Consider the following 24,105-nt stretch of genomic DNA (forward strand, 5'->3'; position numbering starts at 1 on the left):
TGTACTGTATACCCACTGAATGTTAATTTCCCTCTAATGTTTCACTTGCAACACCGGTGATCAACAACAAGACACTTGATGAAGGTGAAATGTTTTCAGATTCAATTTCCCTCCCCAAGGAATTCTCATGGACTTCTGCCTCTGCGTTTTTGCAATTAAGCACAAGCTAAAGCACACCAACCTCCACTGATGGGTGACGCAGGGGGTGGAGAAGGTGACTTTAAACTCATACACACAATCATGACCACATGCTATTAGTTGGGGGTGGTGCAGGGGGCAACGTTTTCCCAAGGGGGGGAAACACTAATTAGTATGCAGCTAAAATCTTGTGATTTATTCTGTTTATTTATTTATTCACTAAACCAGATGCAGTGCATGGGTGCATGCAAACTCTTCCATCTGATACTTCTTTTGAATATTTAATTGAATGCTTGTACTGCTGTGTTGTAAATGAGTGCTCTAGTAGCAAGTCTACATGATTTAAATATAATTTAGTTTCACTGCTGTGTATATTATTACACCTGCGCTCCTCCTTATCACCATTAGAACCTGCTGATTTCCTGTTCATCATCCTTATCCCAGCAGCTTTAACCCGCTCTGATTTATGGGTTGCTTTAGCAACCATAAATGGAGGTCCAACCAGCTGAACAGAATCCACTTCCGCCAAGCGTTGCAGCAAGGGTGTCACACTGCAGGGGCTAAGATGTTTCTCCACTAGGCTAACTCTCAATGAGCAAACATTGCATTTATGTTGACTTGAAATTAGCTTTTTCTTTTTGCTCTTTGCTTCGATTGTTTTCATCCCCAAAGGTGGTGGGTTCCACTATGGTATTCATGTTGAGCTTGAATTAAAAAAGAAATCACAGCGATGTTTAGTTGCTGTGCACCACGACTCCCTTCTCTCACCCTCCCCCCACCAGCCGCTGCTTCTCTGCAATAGATGAGCAATGCGGGAAAAAGTTATTAGGTTTCATGAATCTTGCAAATTTACAGTTCTAATTTGTTTAAATAGATTTTCCCTCTTGTGCAAACATGACAATAGCATGCCTCGCACACAGCTGGCAGTACACTCCCTGTAGCCGTATGGGGTGTGCTTTAGCTTTCAGCATCTGTGCTGCTAAATCTGTGGTAAGTCTGTGTTTTTCTTGCAGCCTCTTGCTTTTGATTACTCTGGTGCAAAAACAAATGACAGATTGGGACACTGGGTTGGTTTCCTGATCCCACCCGATAAAAAAAAAGAGAAACAAGAAAGAAAAATTGGTAAAATACATGAACTCTTTAAACAGTATTTTCTTTTGGCAGCATCATTGGTTGCACAGTGCCTGAAGGCAGGTGTTACTGCATACTACATTTTAAAATTATTGGAAACTCTGTTTTGAATTTCCGTCCGGATATTGTTGCATCTTGAAATTACCGTATCTACAGCATTTCAGCACTGTACAATCACTTCGGGGCAATAGAATGAAACAAACAGTTCTGTGAATGCCTCCCCCGCTTATCCAAGCTTCTTTCTAATCTAATGCAGATTGGTTTCAGCTATATCCACAAATATTTCTCCTTGCTATCCGCGTGCTCTGTAGTCAAGTTAACCGACTTGCACTTACAGCAATGAAATGAGTGTTGACCAAGTTCAGTTTAAGTTTGTAATAAAGGCTATTTAATATGAAATACACAGCAATGTTGGTACCAACAAATAGAAGCTAAAAAGATTTGAACACAATATAAATTTGTAGGAAAAACATTTTAAAAGGATTTTATAGCATCTTCTCTTTGGGGAATCTTGTCACATATTTTGTATTGATGCACTTTTTTAGCCTCCATACAAATCCTGGTGGCTCTTTGCCTCTTTTTTGCTGTTTGATCTCTGCTTCTTTCACTTAAATTAAAGTGGGATAAAAGAGCGGAGATGGTCTAGCTGCTTTAATATCATCCTCTAAAATGAACAAAGATTTCTAGTTTATGTTTAGAATTATTTTCACCCATAAAATCCACCATCCTCTCATCCCCAGATTTTATAAAGAATATTAAGTGCTGTTTCTTTAAGACTCTCCTACCTGTAGTCTAAGCTGAAAGACAGCGCTAGATCATAATGTTCCCACCCAGTAGTCTAGCTGTTAAACAGAAAGAAGGATACATAGCCTAACTAATATAGTCTATTAACCTCAAGTGCTATGCATGGTATGGTTTGTACATGTCAGGTATGCCGGACTTTGACCTTGACCAAGGCACCGTACAGTAGAATGGCAGTCAGTCCCTGGACTGGTATGGCTATCACTGCCCCTGCATAGTTAGGGAAAATGCAGAGGACGATTTTCCCACTGGGATCAGCTTGATAATCATGGTAGGACACTTCTTTGATATTATTTATTTTGCTCAGGCTACTCATAAACCCAAAGCCCACCAAATGTTGAAAGGGCAATATTATTGCCATTACTGTTAATATATAGTAGAAATTTTACAATTCAGTAATAAAATGTCACAGAGGACGGTCATTTAAGAAGGAGGATAATTTTTAAGATTTTCTTAAGAAGAGGGATGCCTTCCCCCCTCATCCCCTTTCAACTCGAGTACTGTTCCCACCCTACCCATCTCCCTATTAATAATGTGTTTTGTGGAGAATGTGTTGCATAATTGCTTCTCCAAAAATATTGTTTGCGACAACAAAATTAGAGCTATACTCTAGCAGGTTTGCTCCGTATCAGTTTCAGGACAAATTTGTATCTGATAATTCCAGTTCTATACCAATAGTCTGTTGCCCTTCAACAACTTTTCCGACTATTCCTTTGACTTCTCTGTAAGAAATATGAGGAAGACTTAATTTTTACTAGGTTATTGTGAATTAATTTTGTAACTCTGGATTAGGGCTTTACTAGTCTCTACCAGAATGGGAAGTTTGTAGAATCCTCAATAAATGGCATCAGAATGGTTGACATCAATGAGTATGCTTCAGTTACTTTCCTCTCCTTTATATTTGTTAACTGCATATCAGATATTAGATGCCATTGAAGAAGAGCTAGATTTTTTTGGGTTTGTGTTTCTTAAAGTTTTTATTTTTATTTTTTTATCTTGTCCACATTTTGAAGCATAAACCCAAACCTATTTCTGGATTTATTTGTTTTGATTTCTCTGTATTCAAGGATGATTGTATGTGTTGCAACCATGTGGTTTAAATTTTAAATTAAAGTCTATTAACTGTACCTCTGGCTGTACATGATTGCCCTTTGAGGTAAAGACGTGGGCTGATGTGAACTCAGATGAGTCACGTTAAGGTTAACAGCGTGTAAACACTCTGTCTGCATTAAAAACAATACAGAGTTTCATGTTTTTGTGATGAGGTTTGCTCAGCTTAGTTTGCTCTGGCTAAAAAACAAAACATCAAAAAAAAAAAAAAAAAACAGCATACACAGAAGAGTCAATGGGAAAAATACATCCAGAGACAGATGTTGTGTCCATCACTAGGTTTCTATGATTTCTTTTTTTATATTTTTATTTATTTTAGTATCTTTTTTAGCACGAAGGCTTTGTGTCACGTTGACTGAACAAGGTTTAGAAGTCAAGATATGTTCCTCTGGCTCGCCGTCTGTTCTCGTGCCTAATTATACACGCAGTAGATGTGTTTGATTGTTAATTATGGAAAGTTTGTCTGTATGTTGCAGAGCGGTTCCTTTTGGGCTGTAAAGAGGGTTAGGAGAGTTCAGTGGATGTTGGTTAGAGAAATAGCAGCTGGATGCTTCACATCTGTGCGGCAGAGCACATCATGGCTAGATGCTGAAGATCAGCTGTAGGCTCTGAGCAGACCAAGAATAATTGGTTTTACACATTTTCCCAAATAATGGTTTTTATTCACCTTAGCTGGTTTTGGTTCCAGGTTTTTATTACAGACAGGATTTAATCTTTCACTCTAACCAATTCACGTAAACATAATTTTCTGACACAAGATATCCAATTTTGTGACTTCCTGTTTTTGATTTCCTGTTATAATTTTTCCCATTTGTAGTACTTTCTTTGTTGCCTCTAGATCATTTTACATAAACAACCTACTAGTATGAATGATTTGCTGATTGGTTTTTTTAATAATATATATCATGTGTGCAGAAATCAGCAATTCTGTTGCGCTGCCGTCTTATGTAGAAGCAATAATGTTGAAAAAAGTAGAGACACACAATAATGTGTGCAATAGGCCTGAATGAAAGTATCAAAACTGGGATTGTATTGAACATTTTGAAAGCTGATGATTTAAAAAAGATATGAGCTACAGTTATGGTTTGGAATTAGTCTTCTAAATATGTTTGCTATTATTGACTTGTTTTGTTGTTAGAATTCAATGAATATGCTCCATAAAAGTTTTTTTTTCCTATGCTTAAGTAAAGCTTTTATTTATTTTAGAATGATTGAATTAACTCTGGTTTAGCTATTTATAATCCAAGTTCTTCCTAAAAGGATAGAAGCCCTGCTGTTATTAGGATATTCAACATTCATAAATCAATTCATACCCTATGTGCTCTACCAGTTTTTGTTTAATTTTATCTTATTTTATTGATATTTTATGAGATAAATAAAATCCCCTTAAACCTTTATAGGGCAAGTTAGCTTTTTTGATCACTTGCATACCCCTTGCAATAAATTAAATTCATAAATTACAATTAAGTCTTACAAATGGAGTCCCCCCCCCCCCCCCCCCCAGTGAGGTCTAGAAGCACAAGATCTATATCCAGCTATTAAGCAAAGATGCTACTATATGGCTGCGCATGTTACTTTAGCATTCATTTGACCAATTAGATTTGCCCTTGAATGATATATTACCTACTGTGAATTAAATTGAAAAAAAAAAAAGTTAACAAGTCAAGAATAAAGTAAAAAGTTAAAAAGTAAAGTTAAAAACTTAATAAGCCTAGTTAGAAATTATACTTAGGTTTATAAACTAAAAAATGTAAGTGCCAGTATCAGCATTAATTCCTCTAAGGTTATGTTGTACCAAAAAAAAGTGTTTCTTTTACTCTCAGAGTGTTTTTCGTTAATTTTTTATAGAAGCACTTTTCTTATTTTTTTATATATTCAGTCTAGTTTTTCTTGTTATTACATTGAAATTTTCCTTTTCAAAGTATTTCAGTGAGTGCCATATGAAGGGATAAATAAAATGTTCAGAACTTACCCAGGAAGAAAATAGACTCCTCCTTTTTTAGTATATTAGGATTATAAATCAAGCTTTTCTTTGAAGGTATTATAGTTTCTTTGCTTATAGAACATTGGAGAGCAAAATAGTATCTTGAAGACTAAGTAACACAGCAGACAGATAAGTGGGGGAAGTTGTAGAGAAGTTTAAAGGTGGTTGAGATTATTTAACAATATCTGATGGAACACTGTTCAATCCATCATCCAAGAGCAGGAAGAGTACGGAATGAAAAACCTATCAAGAGGCAGTGTAGCTGTCCAGCTAAACTGACAGGCCGGGTGAGGAGAGCATTAATCATAGAGGCTTTCCAGTTCTCCATCATGGTAACTTTAAATACACAGCAGAGGCCAACTGCTATGGTGGTGGACAGCAAATATAAAGATGTTTTGACTAGCTAAGACCACGTTCTACTCTTTTTTGTGGGGCTAAAGTTCTTATCAACACATCATGCTTAATTTGAGAGTCAGTTATCATGAAGTTAAAGCATATGATTGTGTCAAAATATCACTGATTTATCTCTGCTTCTGAAATCTGTTGTCATTTGATTCTATTTATCTTGCAAATCAGAATGGATAAAATGACATCGATACTAGCCATGTTCCAATTACAGGCTAATAAACCAGCAGTCGGTACACAGGACAAATTTTTATAAGCAAGCAATAAAAAAATAGATTTTTCTGCAGTTTATTCATTTAAACATTCATGTGCATCTAATTGAATACCACAAAACATCAACAGTTTATTACTGCAGCTTTCAACAGGTGTTATGAAAGTATTAATCATTATGTAAGAAGAAACTCAGGTTTTCTAATTAAAATCCAAACTTCACATGTTTTAGGGTTTGTTTTTGTCTGATTTGGAACATCCGTTAATTAGTTCATATTGAATGAAATAAGTGACAAGAGATGTCTTTTCTATCTGTTTCTCAATAACTTACTGAAGGCTTTCAGAATCGCGAGGGGTGCTGGTGTATATCTCCAGCTGTCTACAGGCGAGAGTCGGGGTACACCCTGGACAGGTCGCCAGTCTACCGCAGGGCATCATAGAGACAAACAGGACAAGCAATCATTCACACTCACACCTAAAGAGAATTTGGAGAAGCCAATTAACCTAACAGTCATGCTTTTGGACTGTGGGAGGAAGCCAGAATATCCGGAGAGAACCCATGCATGCCCAGGGATAACATGCAAACTCCATGCAGAAAGACCGGGTACCCACAACATTCTTGCTGCAGGGTGCACTGTGCAGAGTGGCAGCACTTTTGTATAATTAAAAATACTGAAAACAATCAGGTTCAATAGCCTAGGATAACACTGAAAGGTAATTTTTTTTCAGTAACTCATTTTAAGCATTTTTTCCGTTAATTATGATTATTTTCAAAAGGCTATCTTTTTATATCTGTGGGCTTAATGAGAATCACACTTCAAACACACTTTGAGGTAAATTTCAGAAAGTACTTTAAACCTGAAAAAAAACATCAGTAAATCAAGTTTTTTGACAGTCATGTAGGATAAGGACCAAAACGCACACCTCAGGTGATCCAATCAGAGACAGGACGGACAAAGCCCAGTACACACATACAGTCCACCCTCAGGGCAATTGGTGGTTGCTGTTTTTTTATTTTTTTTATTTATGGTTTTCAACTTTGAAACAAAAACTTATGTAAAGAAAAAAAAGGGGCCAATGTACTTGAACCCTTTAGGGAAATTAGTTTTGAGAGCATATTTATTGTATTTCATTCTGCTGTCTGTGAATCATTTATTTTCACTAAAGGAACCAAGGCTTTAACAGTCTCTGCACAAGGACTTATTTCTGAACAACTACATGGTTTAATTTTATAAAAACCGAAAGTGGGTTATGCAGTGAATATGCCACTTAGACATGTTACATTTAAGTGTTGATTGTTATTTAAATGCTTGTCTAGATGTATCTTTTGCAGTTCATTAGCATTTCTTAATCTGTGATTCTATAAGGAATCATAATTAGCAGTGCATCTGCTATTTCATGAACAATTACATTAATGGAGCAGCAGTACTGCCCGAGAATGGAAGAATGTACACTGGTCTGCTAAACTACTCCATTCAATTAATTCCAGGTCATTTATAGAGCAGCTATTGATAACAAATGTTACAGTAAAACACTTTTCACACGGGTCCTTTTCATATCCAGTTCTATTGAGAGGATACAGACTGACTTTCTTTGCATCGTGTCATTGACCTCCGTCTTTTTTTTGGGATTTTATGTCATAGAGATAACAAACTGGAGAACTATGATAAAAGGGAATGAATAGGACCTATGTTATTAGACATTTGTTTACAATTAAACATTTGGCCTTTATTCATTCTGCCGCTCTTTTTGGTAAGCCAACCTTATCTAAGATTAAAGCTACATGGCTTTGTCACATATCCTAAAAGACTAATATTGGTGCCTTTTTTTAATTCTTATTTTGTTGATCAAACATCAGCTGTATTTTGTAACATCAACTGTATAACTTACACAGTTGAACCCATATATATATATATTATATATATGTATATATATATATATATATATATATATATATATATATATATATATATATATATATATATATATATATATATAAAAACTTGGTGTCCCAACTTGTTCAGTTAAGGCTTTGTGTCAGTCAACCACATAAAATCCGAAAAAGCTATTGAGCTTTTCTCTACACTCAAAAATAATGTGATTTGTGGATGTAACAAAGAAAAAAACAAAGTTTAAGGACTTGGAAAAGTTTGTTTTTTCTAGGCTGTGTTGTTTAAAGTTTAGAATTAGCCTGGTGTCCTTATTTAACTTGTATAAACTGCCTGTGGATGAAGACTCATCTTGATTCAGACAAGCAGTACCGCAAATTTCTCTCTCTCAGTACAATTTCATTTAGTCAAGATTTATACTGCAAAGGTAACCACTAAGTTTAAAGTTCAATTTCTTTACACAAACTATGTGTTTTCCCAGGGTGACAGACTTTTACTAGCGTAAACTTTATTTAGCATGCACAGCTGCTAACCTTGCTCCTGTCCCCACAGCCATCTGTCCAGATCGATGCACCGCCTAACACATTCCTTTGTTTCGGCGTATTCTCTTGTCCTCTTGTCCAAAATTAGGAGGCAGCGAGGTGGAGGCTTCTGTCAAACTGAGCCAAACTAATGAGCTTGCTCACTTATCTGTTGTGTGTTTGTGTGTCTGCGTGTGTACTGCTGTCAGATGGGACCACACTGCTACACCGCCTTGGGTGTGAAAACTGCAGAACTCAGTCTGAAGCGTCAGAGATGCCAAAAATTGTATAAAAGTTCTGTGGAAACATAATCTCAGAAGATAGATAAGAGAGAGCTGGAGCAACTTTGCTTCCTCTTGTGTGCTGGAAGTGGTGATGCAACTCTAAAAAACATCATCGCTCCCAGCAAATACAGCCCGACTGAAGGGTGATCGCGGGTTTGTATTAATTGTTTTTGTCACGGGAGAGCTGCAGTGTACTTTTCTATTCACTTCCTGTCGCTGGGCACGAACTGCATCCTGCAAATCACTTCTACACTGCCGCATATATTTCATCTTGCTTAAAGAGTATAGCTCAGCAGTCAAGATTTCAGACCAACAGGCATCTGTGGGGCAGCTGGATTACAAGCGAAACAGCTTGATTAACCTGGATTTTCAGCATTAGACAGATGATTGACGGCCAATATGTAAATTTGATTGCATAAAGAAATGCAGCTTGCAAGCTGTTACTGCTTGAATGCGTCTGTTCTAATTATTTTCCCATATTTCACTCTTGTTGGTATAAAACGCAGCCAAGCCACAACAACTGGAGGAAGTGATTACTCCAGACAAAAGCTCCATTCTTGACTTAGCATGTGCAATACTTTATTACCTTGCTAAGCTCAACTTTTAATTCTGCCCTGTGGAGGAAGTCAAATTGGTTTTCATGGCAGGGAATTAATTCTATGAATATAATGTGCCTGGTTTGGTGGAATGTGAGATGCAGGAGAACTATTAGCGCAGGATGTTATCACAGAATTTCTATTTACAATATAATTTCAGAGAATTAGGGAGTGCAGGAGGCATTATTTGTTGTTCTAATGAAGCAAATTATTCTGCAAAAAAACACGTTACCAAGAGAAGAAGGTTCAGTCTAGATATTTACATACACTTTTTTAAAGAAACTTTTTATTTCTCCTTAGCGATATAGAGGCATTACAAAGTTTCCAAATTATACTGCCACCTGTGGCTAAACGAAGAACCACAGCAGTCTTTTGCTCGTAGCTGGGGCTCGTGCTTGACAAGGTGTGGAGTTGCAATTGGTGTCATAGCTGAGTTGCTAGGTTGGATTCATTTAACATAGACTCGCTTGACATCACATCCGTAGAATAGCACGGGGACTTCTGATCTGAAATAAATTTAGGCTGAAGGCTTCCAGATGCATCGTCGCTGAACTACTGAGGTGTCAGTCTGCTAATCAAACAATGTTTTGGTCGTAAAGGGTCAAATCAAAAGGCTATGGTGAAGTTTTCTTTTGGTAAAATTGTGGGAAACCAGATAAGAAAATATAGGGATATTTATTGCTCCCATACATCTTATCATTTGATAGAGACACCTTCTATGTACATGTATATAGATTATTTCAGATGATTTTGGTTTTGTTCCATAAGCTTCATACAATAGTTTGCTGGAATTTTTGCCCATTCCTTCTAACAAATTTTCTGTAACTGAGTCAGATTAGTAGTCCATTTGGCCTCTCCAAAACACTTTCGTTTCTATCTTTAAGACATGATGTTGCATGTTTAGGATTGCTGTCCATTTGGGAGACCCATCTAGCACCTAAATGACATGGGGCCCATCCATGTTCTTGGGAAATGCTCCACTTTCCCTCCCAATTGTAACATTGTTTATTAATGGACAAACTTATACACAGGTGTCAATCAAATCAAATATATGATGTCTCGAAATTTTAAGGTCATTTGCACGTAAGGTGCACTGTCAAACAAATTATTTTCTTTTTATTCACTCTTGATAGTGATGGTTTCTTCCTCTCTGAGTTACTTGATGCTCGCACTTGAACAAGCCTTGTTTCCCTGTGGAAACTGATAGTCACCTACCAGCTTAAGGCACAAGTTATTATGTTCTGGCATTTATTCACACATTTTGCCCCAAAACACGTTCATCCCTGGCACACAGAACCCTACACCTTCCTGAACAGTTGGCCACTTTTTCCCTGTGGTGTTTTCATTTGCATATTATTGTTTGAACAGATGAACGAGACGCCTTCAGGCATATAGAAATTGTACACAATAATGAAAAACACTTGAGGAGGTCTGCAGTTTACTTCCTGATATTTTGTGTAATTTGTCTTGATGTTTCATAGATTTCACAGGGAACCAGGGTATTTAAGACCATGTGTGCTTTTTGCACACATGATAAATACAAGAATGTTGTATTAATTTTAAATAATCGAATAGCTGCTGTTTGGTAATACTCCTCTTTTGACAACAACTAGCTGTATATTCGGTAGATGTGGATCTGTTGTTTAAATGTTGATTCCATTCATAAAAGACTTCAAGCTAGGTTTGCATTTGCGGGTTTTCTGGGCAGGAATCCTAATATTCTTTCTAAAAATTATCCCCATGTTATAATCAAGTTTAAAATAAAGACATTTTGTTCTCTACTGAAAGTTAGTTAGCATGTTGTTTTTTGTGTGATGTTTGTAGGTTCAACCAAGAATAGTTTTTCTCTGTTTTTTTCATTTAATCCAAGTCCCTCCAACATGAAGATGCGTTTTTTTGTTGAATTAGACTGAGCTTGAACTTAAACTTGAGGGTTATGTTTGGGTGCAAATGCATCTGACCAATCTGAAGTTGTTTGTTAGTGATTTGTATTTAGATTTGGTTTTGTAACAGGAGCATTTTAATTAAAAATTCCTTCAGAATGTAACAGTTCTTATACTAAGAATGAAGCAGCTAAGCAATCTAAAATGCCATCAATGATTGATGGTTATTAAAAGAACAAATTAAGCAGAGTGGTGTTCATGCTGTTGTTATGAATAGTGTAGCAAACATTAACTAGTTTCTCCATGGTAAATAGTTCATGATCGGTTTTTGAAATATTTAAAAATGCTTGTTTTGATAAATGTTTTCCATTTTTATTTTTACAATATCAGAGCGAAGGGGTACCATAAAACAACATAAGCAGTGTACATGCATTCTTTTAAAAGGACAAAAAAACTTAAATGCAGACTCATATAACCACCTGATCTAATTTAGAAACATGTTATGCTTCTTGATCCTATTCCTAATGATTACTGATGTTTACTTTTATTTGAACTTTTTTTAACTTCCTGTACCAGCTAGCTTATGCTAGTGAAGCAGTACTAGCTCGTACTTTAACATCCTGTGAAGATTCTGTCACAGGTATACGCTGTTCTTCCTTCTCTGTTCTATTACAACATAACTTACAAGAATGTTGCTAACATTTCTAATACAAAACATCTTCATCCAGTATAAATGATTCTTTTTGAGTGGCAGATACAGATTTTATTAGAACCTAAGTTGTAGTAAATTTCAATATTTCTCAATGGTACCTCTATGGATTTTTTCGCCTTATGATGCCTAAGACGTTTTTATTATTTAGCCCTAAAACTTTATTAGCATCAGCTCTCATGAAAGCAGCAGGCAGATGTTTCAATACACAAATATAAAGTCCTGAAGTCACACTGACACAACAGACAAAGCTACCTATAGTACAGCTGTGGTGAGTTGGTTTGATATAAGCTATCATCAGCTGTTCTGATTAACCTGATGGGTCGTAGTACTAAATCAACAATTATCACACTGCTCCAACTTTCGCTTGGCCAAGTCCTTACCCTTTGATTAATAACTGCTATAATTGTTTGTGTTCTTTTTTCTTTTTTTTAGCAACTGTGCAGATTTAACAGGAAAAATAAGGAGCTTCATCTTAACATCTGCTCTTAGTCTTATTATGAATCTTATCTGCTTCCACAATGCATATCTGCATATATAACTAAATAAAGCCACTAAATATGTTATGTTATACTTGTGGGTTGTATTTTTCTCATATGTTTGTAATTAAGTCCTGCAAAGGCAAATATATCTGCCACCTTTATCCTCGGACCAGTCTGGACTCTGTGTTCAACGCTTTTTATCGTCAACATCACAAACATTTAAAGTCTAATATAAATGTAGATATGTTTTCTTGCAGTTTATTCATACAGTTCACAACACATGTCATCTCAAGGAACTTTACAGAGACAATTTAACAAGATCATACAGTCAGATTGGTTCAAAGTTTCCTATCTAAGGTAAACCAGCTTATTGCATCGACTCATTGACAGCAATCCCTCACACCAAGCATGTTTGTAGTGACAGTGGAGAGGAAAATACCTTTTAACAGGAAGAAACCTCCAGCAGAACCAGGCTCAGTGTGAGCGGCCATCTGCTGAGGCCAACTGGGGTTAAAGGAGACAGAAGCAGACATAGAAAAAGAAGCAGAGATACAAAAGGAAGCTGGATTCTACAGGAAGCCAATGAGGAGAAGCTAGAAGATAGGAGAAATATATTCTCGCTTTTTAATTTTCATCAGAACTCTGGCTGCAGCATTTTGGATCAGCAAAAGGCTTTTAACTACAGTTTGTGGACTTCCTGATAAGAAAGAACTACAATAGTCCAGCCTTGAAGTAACAAATGCATGGACTAGTTTGTCAGCGTCACCCCCAATCAGGATATTTTTTATTTTTGCAATGTTACGCAGATGAAAGTGGTACATTCTAGAAACCTCTTTGATATGGGATTTAAATGTATAAAATAAAATAATACTCGTATTTTTTACTTAATTATTGAAGAACTATTTTATCCCATACAGATTAATTCACCAACTAATCATCTTATTTTTCAAAAACTCTGGTCCAAAGATTATAACTTACATATTCAACATTCAGGAGCAGAAAGTTAAGAGTCTGCAACGTGCCTGTAATCTATGTAATGCTTTAGCTTCATCTGGATTTATAGACAGATATAGCTGAGTATCATCAGCATAATAGTTGAAATTAATCCCATGCTGTCTAATAATTCTACCAATTTAGAGCATATATATAGTAAAGTGAATTGGTCCTAGCACTGATTACTCCACAAGTAACCCTGTACAATAAAGATTTATCAATAACGTGAACAAACTGACATCTGTCAGATAAATAAGATCGTTTAATTCACGCTAAATGCTCAAGACTTTCCAAAACAATGTTATGAATAACTGTTTCAAATGCAGCACTGAGAACTAACAGGACAACCCATCTTGCAGGGATGGTGAGGAATCCTGATATGCTTAATAAGTACATCCTGACCAAATCAATTATGCAGCTATCAATGGATATGTCACTGTTAATGCAGTTAATAAAACTATTATTTTTTTTATAGTTTACAGAATACATTTTTATGCATCCTTTATTGTCTTGCTCATGGCTCCCCTGCTGCTTGAGGAGGACTAAGTTTGGTGTCAAGTGACCCCCCTCCAGGCCAGTCCAAGTTCTGAAGAAACAGACTAAGAAAAAACAGTACATATGAGAAATTCTGTTTACACATGCACTCCTACTGATATTTTACTGAGTTTTATTGCCAATGATTTTATGTAGATAATTCAGTCCGTGAGAGTTAATCCTTTTAATTTCCAAGGAAACATTGCAGTGACTTTGCAGAATTCATACCTCCTAGATGAGAATATAGCAACAGTGGACAGTCCGTTTCATTGTGTTGCTGACCTTGCAACAATTCCTCATACTGAGCATGCATGTAATGTGACAGTGGAAAGGAAAACTCTTTTTTAACAGAAAGAAAACCGGCCGAACTAGGCTTAGTGTGATTGACCTTTTGCCGTTTCCTAACCCTGACCTTGCACAAGCAACTGGGGGTCTGTGAAAAGTAAATATATTTCTTGGCATTTCAGTGAATATCTGCTTCCATATTTATTTGTTGCAAAATAAGATAGCTCTTTAATAAAGTTGTACTTTTTTTCTTTTTTTTTTGTCCAGAGGTTATTCATTGACTGTATTTGCTTGCCTACATTAGAAAGCCTTGAATGAGCATAATCACTCTATAAGTTGCAGTGCAGTTTCTCTGTCAAACATGTGAAGTTAAAGTTCAAGGATGGCTGTAGTTTGCTTTTCCAGCAAAACCTTATTTTCCAACCTTTCTTACACAAATTAGGTTCATAGCACTTTGAAAAACTACCCCAACTTAAGGGCGCAATCTTGACTACAAAATCTGCTGCAGCTAGACTTTCCTGTGTGAGTTTTTGATTGACAGCGCTTGTGTACTTGGGTTAAGTATTAAGGGTCATACAAATTGATGGTCAGGTTCAGGGGAGGTGGCATGGCTGACCTTCTGGCTAAGCACTCTATAGAATAACCAATAAAAAAGTGTTAATAAGGTCCTGGAGAGCAGGGCGTGGGCCACAGCTCTCATTAGCAGGGAGAGAGAGGGAGAACGGGAGAGAGAAAAAGAGAGATAAAACAGATTTATTTTAATCACAATGTGGAGAAATGACTGGGCATATTTCCCATGACCAGTCTCTGGAGTGTCTTCCTCTGAATATGCAGGAGGTTCTAGGATGGATAGAGGTGAGTAACTGTGCCAAAGTACAACAGAGCAGTATTTCCTTGACCTTTTTGTGTTAGAGAATAACAGGGTAGTTTTCAGGTTTACTTTGTTAGATGTCTGCTGTACAATTCACTTTGATTTGGCGCACAGAGAAGCGGAAGTCGCTGGATGAAAGCGAGTAACCCCTGAGCCTTTCGCTAACTCTTTGGTATGCTTTATGGTCTCTGAGAGGTAAATCTAAAGACATATCCTCTGGTAGTGTATCGCCAAGTAGAGAGAAGCCTTTGTAAACAATAGTTGCATTATACGAATTCATAAAGCTTGATAAATATGCAAAAAAATAAATAAATAACCCATCCTCTTTAGATTGTTTTAGTAGGTAGGTAGCTAACAGTGTGTTTGGCTTTGTGAGAGAAATAAACGTGAGCATTTTTAGCAGGGATTAAAAATATATATTTTTAAAAGACCTGATGGAAAAGAGCGAGGGTGATGTAAACCTCAAGATAGCCAGGTAAAAAAGGGGGATCTGATTCCTTGGTAGGAATATCTAGAACAGAACTTAACCCATTTTTTTTTTTATATGTTGCAACCCGAGGTACTTTTTAATACTCACTGCAGGTAAACAATTCCATTACAGTTATACAATGCATTTGCTTAACATTATTAAAAACATGGTACATTGGCTTTACAGGAAAATTGCTGTAATTGTTAGAATGGAAGGACAAATTTCACATTTTCCAGATTTATGACTGGAGAAAGGGTTTGTTTGACACACCATGTTATGTACGTTGGAAACTAGGCACACAATCAGAACCCAAGTTTTTAAGTTTGCTGAGGTAGATGTAAACATATCTCTCTGTACATTCCAAAAAATTCTGGATCAATTTCCACACTGTCTGGTTGATTCTTGTCAGGACTTTTATGATAGTGGCGAATTATCTGAATCATTCTTCAGACAGTTACAGATGTGTTTGCTTTTATTCAGCTTTTTTTTTTAATGCTTGCTAGTTTTTCAAGTTTTATACTTTCTTTTTGTGTCTGCTTATCTAACCAAATTTACTTTCACTTCTGGGATAAAAAAAAAAAAGTGGTTCTATTCGATTCTATTCTATTTGATTTTAGGGGAAGATAAGAACATTTCCTACTATTTTCCTATCTTTTCTTAAACTCAGCAGCAACCCTTTGTGTCCATGCACTGAAAACTGATATAATGATTTTTATTCAATAAAAACATTCAAGCACTTTGCAGCTTTTGGTATTACAACCAGAGAAAAAAAAATGTTGAGGTCAGTGAATGACAAAACTCCCTAGATTTTCTGACAAGACACTTGGGAATCCTGAGGAACAATAGCCCTCTCAGATAGCAGTCAATTACAGTGATGTGAGATGTGGCGGCAGACAGAGAAAATGACAGCTGGAAGACAGCTCTCTTATCATCGTCCTTCTGTTGGGGCCACTTTAGAGCAAGTCGAGCTATTTGTCTGGCAGTGGTCTATCCTGGAGGAAGAAAAAGAAAAAAAGAACAGCTTTTATCTCCTAAGCAGTGACGTGCGGTCAGGGGAGGCAGGTGAGGCAGTGCCTCACCAGCCATCATGGAAAGAAAGAAAATATATAATCATAAAGTAATTTAAATTGTTATATTCATCCGGTGGTTTGTACTAAAAAATATTCATTTTTCATGTAGCTTCACCAATTTCGATTTTTATTTGTTCAAAATCGCTGAATTTTCTTATTTTCCCATTCAAATGCTTGGAAGCGATGCCGGTGAGGCAGCAGCGAGCTCTGCCTCACCTTGGATTGCGCAACCCCTGGCTCTGCGCTGGCTGCAAAGCGGAGAGAGCATGTTGCTGTACGGCGTCAATAAAATGGTTTAAACAAATGTAATATGTGAACTTATTTCTAATAATTTGGCTTATGTATATAATGTACAGAGCTTTTTGTCACCAACTGTGTTTGTGTAACGTGTTTCGTGTAATGAGCGATTATAAACGGCAGAGAACAAGTTCGAGGTGAGGCAGGCAGTTCTCTTGCCTCATGGCAGGGGGTGCTCAAGAGACTGAAAACATAAGGCAGGAACAGGACGGATCAAGGAAGGCTTTCTTCCCTGGCAGTGATCTCCATTGAGACAGAGAGACTTTTAAAACTGAAGGAAGATAAGGAGGACTTCTATTCATTTATAAGTAAAGGTAAGACAGTAATAACATTTATTTTGTTTTGTTTTTTAAGGAAATGTGTGTTTTGTGAGCTACAGTTTGTATGTGTAAGGATGCAGAAGTGAAACATAACCTGTAAACTGCTGTCAATCTATGCATCTATTTGCAAATCTGATTCTGATGACGTCAGTGCCTCACCAGCTATGAACCTCACCGCACGTCACTGCTCCTAAGGTATAAGTATGATAAGTATAATAAAGAATGACATGTCTATGTTTAAAAGAAAACAGTAAACTAAAGTTGTAGGGTGATTTTTATCTCAAGTGGTTTACCAAATTAAGTTTTAAAAGATTCAATGAAGAGATTGTGCACAGAAAAGGTGGTAGGGCGGGGTGGGGGGTGTAATAGGCTGACAAGGCTGCTTTGACATTTGCTTGGGCACAGTAACATAGCCTTAATGTGTAGCATCAATCAAAGCCTTGCCTGCTGCACAGCATGGCAACTCTTATTGGCGCTCATTTACGTAAGCACAGATATGTAATGCACCAGCTGGAATGCAAGGACTTTTTCATGCAGATTTCTTTGGAATTGTTATTCATCTTTGATCAGCAGAGCTTTGTACAAAGTTAAAGCAAAGGTTGACCAAACAGGAATCAATCATCATTTTTGGATGCATTTAATTAACAAGGTGAAGGAGTTTCATTCCAGTTTAATAACAGAGTACCATTGTACCATCCCCCACCTGCCCTTGCATCTTTGTTTTGGACTGACTTTGAGAGGAATAACTATTTTTTTCCTACTGACATTTAGGCACAGGCCAGTTTATCATTTTCAGGTATGATGACCTTTGATTTAACCGTGCTGTTTGTTTCTGTTGAAGTTCTGTCATCCAGAACATTCAGAGAGAAAAGCCTAGAATATGAAAAGCACTATAGACATTTCATTTTAGTCAGTGTAATATATTTAGATCATAATATTGTTTACTTTTGTGTGCTGCCAGTGCAAGAGCCCAAAATTAAATATTAAATAATTAATTTAATTAAATAATTAAATATTTTCGAGTTTGATGATATAGTGGAGTTTTAAACTGCTATAATTGTGTTAAAGGTAGCAAATAAATAGTTACCTAAACATTTTAATTTAGATTTTTGAAAGGGAACGGAGATAAAGAGAAATTTAAGGGGATATTTAAAATTAAGGACTTTGTGATTGTACAGGTATCCATACATATATGTATGTATATGTTTAGCTATAAATATAGCATCTGCATGAGGTGATTTGATAAAAAATTTATTATTCATAACTATTTTACATTATAGTCATATGAGGATTGCATAAAAATACAGTTAATGACTATTTTGCAGAAAATAACTCTGATTTTAAGTTTGGAATTGGTGTGAGTGGGATTTCTTTTTTATTATCTCTAATGGCAAAACTTGTTTCTGCCTAAAAAGTTTCAAGATTAAAATAGCCCTTTCTGTACCTGAACACATATTTATCTTGTTTTCTAATTGAGGATAAGGTGATTTTTTTCTGCAAATACAGCAAAGGTTGGAGGTGAGGAATATCTATTCAGTTTGGAACAGTAACTTTTTGAAACCTTGATGAACTTTGAGGGTTGTTGGTGGCAAGAAGGTTTCAGGGTATTTATCCCATCTGCGATCTTTCTACAGGGGGTGTCCAAATCCACTTAGTGTCTGTTTGGGTTTTCCCCAGGTCCGTCATTCCACAGACTAAATAAAAGCATGTTACATTATCCTGCAGCTCAATAACTGACAGGCAACATTTCACTTTGTGGTCCTGGAAGGAAGAATCAGGAAGAGAAACTAGATGCATGGAAGTCCCTTTACTCTACCCTTGCTAGTGATCCCTTGATGAAATTTTTTTTTTTTAACACCTTTAATTCCTTAAGCCTCCTTATTTACCATCTTCTTCTTCACTTGTGGATAGTCATGATAGTCTGCTAAGAAATAACTAAACCTGTGAACTTTTAAAAGGAATATCAAACCCTGTTGGCCATTTGTTGCTCTTGTGCACCTTTTCGAGGATAAAATGGAGAGACCACAAACATTTTTGTTTTTGTATAACAACAGTTTGTTATACTAGAGTCTGGGTGTCGTCCTCGACAGCACCCTCTCCTTCCAGTCCCACATTAACAACATCACCCGGTCTGCCTACTTCCATCTGCGTAACATCTCTCGTCTCCGTCCCTCCCTCACTCCCCAAACTACCGCCATTCTTGTTCACAGTCTCATCACTTCATGCATCGATTAATGTAATTCACTTCTTTTTGGCCTTCCAAACAAGTCCCTCCAGAAACTACAGCTCCTCCAAAACTCTGCAGCACGCCTGATCACTCGGACCCCCATTTCTCATCATATCACTCCCATCCTGCAACAACTCCACTGGCTCCCCATCAAACAAAGAATCATCTTCAAACTCCTCCTAACTACATTCAAGGCCCTCCACAGCTTGGCTCCATCTTACATCTCAGATCTCCTTCACGTTAAAACCCCCATCCGCTCCCTAAGATCCTCCCACTCCTTCCAGCTCTCCGTTCCCTCGGCCCGTCTGGTCACAATGGGGAGCCGGGCATTTAGTCGCTCTGCTCCCCACCTCTGGAACTCCCTCCCTCTGGATCTCCGTACTATGGACTCCTTCCCTCTTTTCAAATCCAGACTCAAAACTTTCCTGTTCAGACAGTCCTATCCCATCTAGTTCTTACGCATCACTTCAATATTGTTCTCTTCCTTTTCTTCCTTTGGTTTTATTTTACTTCCTGCTGTTTTGTTTTCTGTGGCATCTTTATGCTTGTACTTTTTAGCTTCCTGTTTTTAATGTTTTTATCTGCCTGTACAGTGTCCTTGGGTGTTGTGATAAGGCGCTTTCAAATAAAATGTATTATTACTTTTACACTTCACACACAAAGCGTTTTTCTCTTTCTTTTCAATGTAATGATGGAATTTAAATCCAGAATGTGGCTTTAATTTATTTTTTTTTCTTATATGACTGAATGTTAGCAGTGAGCATCCTCTCTCATTAAACACAAAACAGCAGATCTGAGAGTTGTTAATCCGCTGCTTAAAGGACAGTGTTGAGGCTTTGAATCAAACAGTCTTTTTCTTCCAGCAAACCCTAGTCACAATGTGTTTAAGCCCTGACTAGATTTTTTAATTTACACTGCAACAGCTATTTGGATTCTAGTTATAATTTAACCTGCAGTTCACAGTTGGTGTCATTGCCCTAGCTGAGAATCTGACTTAGAGAGCACAAAGAAGGCTAAGCCTGCATAATGCATAACAGACTGAATTTGTATAGATAAAGCAACAGATACAGCTGGCCTTTGCCTGTAAACATGTTGAAAAGATCGACGTTGTGTTCTGAAAATCTATGTGCTTCACAGAGATCCCTCAGGTGAAAGAAGAACAACAAAATTCCTTTTACTGTTAAGTTTTTATTTACATAAAATACACATTATTTTACACAAACCTGGTAAAGCACCGATCATGACGTTGGCATGTTGACCTCAAGCAGCTCCAAACCCACTTCCTACTCCACAAAGTCACACACTCATCAGTAATCTATTATTCATAACAAGGAGGCAGAGACAGAGACTGGGAAAGGCAGATAACTTGCTTGCTTCTTCCTCCATCCACCCCACCCTCCAATCGCTATTATCCAGAGGCCATTGTGTGGGGAAAACAAATGGAATGATTGCCTTTTGTTGGACAAGAGTAGGGGAGACTTCTTATTCTGTGCATAATCTGAATGTAGACTTACCATTCAGAGCACAGGACTTCTGTTTGCCAGTTACATTGTGCAAATACCGATGCATGGGAGGGATCAAATTAAAATTTATCAGCTCTGGGTTGGCATCCATCTCAAAATCCATTTCCAGCCGATGAAAAATTGAAAAGGCAAAAGCAGAGCGTGTGTCTGTAGTATGGTGCTAATTTGAACGATCATTCCTTCTAGTTTTTCCTCATTGATTTTTCCTAAGCTAAGTCCAAAACATGTTTGTAGTTGTTCTGCTGGGACTGAATTTTGTTAGAGCGTTGGTTCCATCTCTTAAGCTAAATCATACACATTTTTAATGCTATATTATCAAATGCAAGTTATAGCAAATGTAGGACACAATGGCCACCAAGTAAAGTCAGGTCTAGGTTCTCAGTTTATGCATACATTGCAACATCAATAAAAAAAACAAAAACACTTACTTAGAAAAACAACATCCCATTGTAAATGCAGACACGTCAAAAACCAGCAACCTAGCGTCTTATGCGGGGTCTGATAAATGAGTCTTGTTTCTGCGGTAATCAGTAATCATTATCAATTTGCATTGGCCAATTGTTTACTGCACACCTAAACAATTTGCTAATTTCGCATTCACAGACAATAAACCATTAGGAGCCAGCTTTTGCTTTTGCTCTCAGTGAATAATAGGACTCAGTCTGGAACCTAAAATGCACCATTTCATTATCTCTGCCTCATATTAAAAAAGAAGCCGACACTCCGTGCCTTGTTTTAACCACATTAGACTGTTCTTTATGCAACCTGGTGGCTAAACGATGAGGGATTAATGCCCCGTTGAGTTTCGCATAAGGTTTTAATTTTAAGTCTTGAAAAAAGGTGCAAAACATGAAGGTCTTGACATGCTGAGCAGATATCTTTGGTGTTGAAAATAGGCTCTCCAGGACCTAGTTGTTAAACAGAGAGAAAACACCGTCATTTCTACATCTCATAGCTGTCACTTACTCCATTCCCCCACCGCACATTACGGCACTGCTTTCCTGGCCCTTTCCTTCACCAGAATGGCAAATTGCCTCTACCTTGTCACCATGGCAGTTTTTGTGAGCTAGGTAGGCTCTTGAATTACCACCAATACAGGTATTCAATCTGGACTGTAAGGGTAATAGACGAGGGGGGTGGGATATTATAATTAAGATGCCCCTTCTACACCAATAAATAATGAATTTTCCCCAGAGGCCCTAAGGGCCACATTGTGTTATACGAGGAAGGGGCTCTCACATACAGCCCGTTAAACCCCCACTGAGCGAGTCACTGAGGGAATGTGATACAGGTGTGAGAACACAGGAGGTTGGACAAGGGTCACTTTCACTGCTTCATTATACAGTATATCAGCCGTAACAGGCCTATACATGATATAACTGTGATATTATCTCAGATGCTGTTTACTGACATTTCAATTTCCCATATCCAATAAAGGGACCTATCCAAGCTTCATATGCTATACCATCTTCCACACATTATTTAACTGTAGTTAGCTTTGGTTGGGTGTAAATTCTAAACCTGATACTCAAGTAACATTTCGTTAGTTTCCACATTTTTTGTAAATCTGAACCAGGAGTCGACTAAACATGAGAGTTAGTCTTATATTGATCATTAAATGTTAATGTTTTCCTATCATACTTCTTCAGAGGGAAAGTGTCCATGATGTTGTTACAATCTTTGTAATGTTGGTGGCTTTGGTTTAAGTTCTGGATACGTCAGGAAGGGCATCTGCTGTTTGCCAAGTCAGTGAGCAACTCATAATGATTTCCAGAGGCAACCATTGAATACCAGATCAGTCCAAAGGACAGAATCTTCTTTCAGTGGATAATAACTTAAATCTGTGCAGATATTTGAACATTCGTCTTGGCAGAATTCAAGAGTTTGTATGAAGTAGTGGATTTCCTGTTGTAAAACCTGTTTAAATTCATTACACATATTGTTAATCTTATTGACTGCTGGTATTTAATCGAGTGCAGTTTAATGTATGTCTTGGATCAATGTCATACTTCAACACACAGGTAACTCCAATTGCTTAAGCCTTTAAATGGAAGGCAGAAATCTTTGGTTCTCAGCGAGGACAGCGTCAAGCAGATAGCTAACATTAGTGATAAGAGAGGTAAAATAGAAACTCCAATAATAATCAAAATTAATTAACATTGAATGGATTACCTGTCAGGCTTTTTGGTTTTAAAACAGAATTAGCCTTATTGTAAGAACTTAAGGTCTTAGCCAACATGCAATGAGTTTCTCAACAAACATGCTCCTTATAGTTTCATTTATGAAAAAACAAAGTTGCCTTTTTGAGATGGAGAATTGGTGCTCCTTTAACTTTTAGACCTAATTTTCCTAATGGTATTGTCTTTCTTGTAAGGATGGAAAAAGTGTAAAACAAACTGCTGATGGCATGCAGAAAAAAGTTAGACTGGAAAAAAACAAAAAAAAACAAAAACAAACTAGTCAACACATTCTCTAAAATCTGATAAAACCTTTTGGGGCAGTGTGCGGCATATTGGTTGAGCTGGCTTCTCTTATCTGGAGGGTATCGGTCATCCATCTGCAGCCTTGGTTATAATCTCAGTAATGGGATCTTGTTGCATGTTTTTGTCATCGCTCTGTTCATTTTAAATGTAATTGCTGAAATGAATGACATCAGAGACATAAATTGCTTAAAAAACATATGAAGCTGTTAATGTAAGTTGGGGGAGTGTTGGCCTAGTGGGTAGAGCAGAGCGCTTGTGCTCTAAGAAGGTTCCAAGTACTCGGTTTGACCCCCGCAGCCTACACTCTGGGTTCCTGAGCAAGACCCTTAACCCCACACTGCTCCCTGGGTGCCCCATGATGGCAATCCACTGCTCCCCAAGGGGATAGGATAAATGCAGAGATAAATATCTCCAATGTTAGATCAAAAAAAGCCTTAAGCCTTTAATTTTTTAAAACTCTGATACCAGAAATTTTCCGAAAACCAGCTGACACAAGAAAGCTGATATGAAATGATAAAAGTAGAATTGATCAACTCAAGAATTGGCAATCCTTTACCATTCCTTACTCCCCCAAATGAGAAATCATCTGTACCTTTGTTTGCAGTATATATGCACGTGTTGGCCTACTATGACTGATGGTGGTTTCTAAAGCACATGTAGATTTAAATGAAGCTATTTTGTTTTCTGAATAGACGGGAGTTGTTTGTCTAATCTTTTGTTATGACAGATGATTGCAGAAGTAACTGATATACAGAGAATTTGTGCTTTTGTAGCTTGCTTTTTTGTATAAAGATAATGTGGCTTCAAAGAAGTCCATTATGAACAAAAATGATCACAGACAAACTCTCTGAAATAGGATCTTAGACAGAGAAGTTCAAAAGATATTTGCA

General features: G+C 37.1%; 1 protein-coding gene across 14 annotated transcripts in view; it reads left to right on the forward strand.

Moving 5' to 3' along the window:
- Positions 1 to 24,105, forward strand: part of LOC119796030 (protein shisa-6-like) — a 109,575-nt gene that overhangs the window by 16,632 nt on the left and 68,838 nt on the right. The gene's annotated exons all lie outside the window — the stretch shown is intronic.

Source organism: Cyprinodon tularosa, unplaced genomic scaffold (genome assembly GCF_016077235.1).
Source record: "Cyprinodon tularosa strain WSP-4 unplaced genomic scaffold, ASM1607723v1 ctg531, whole genome shotgun sequence".
Taxonomy (NCBI): domain Eukaryota; kingdom Metazoa; phylum Chordata; class Actinopteri; order Cyprinodontiformes; family Cyprinodontidae; genus Cyprinodon; species Cyprinodon tularosa.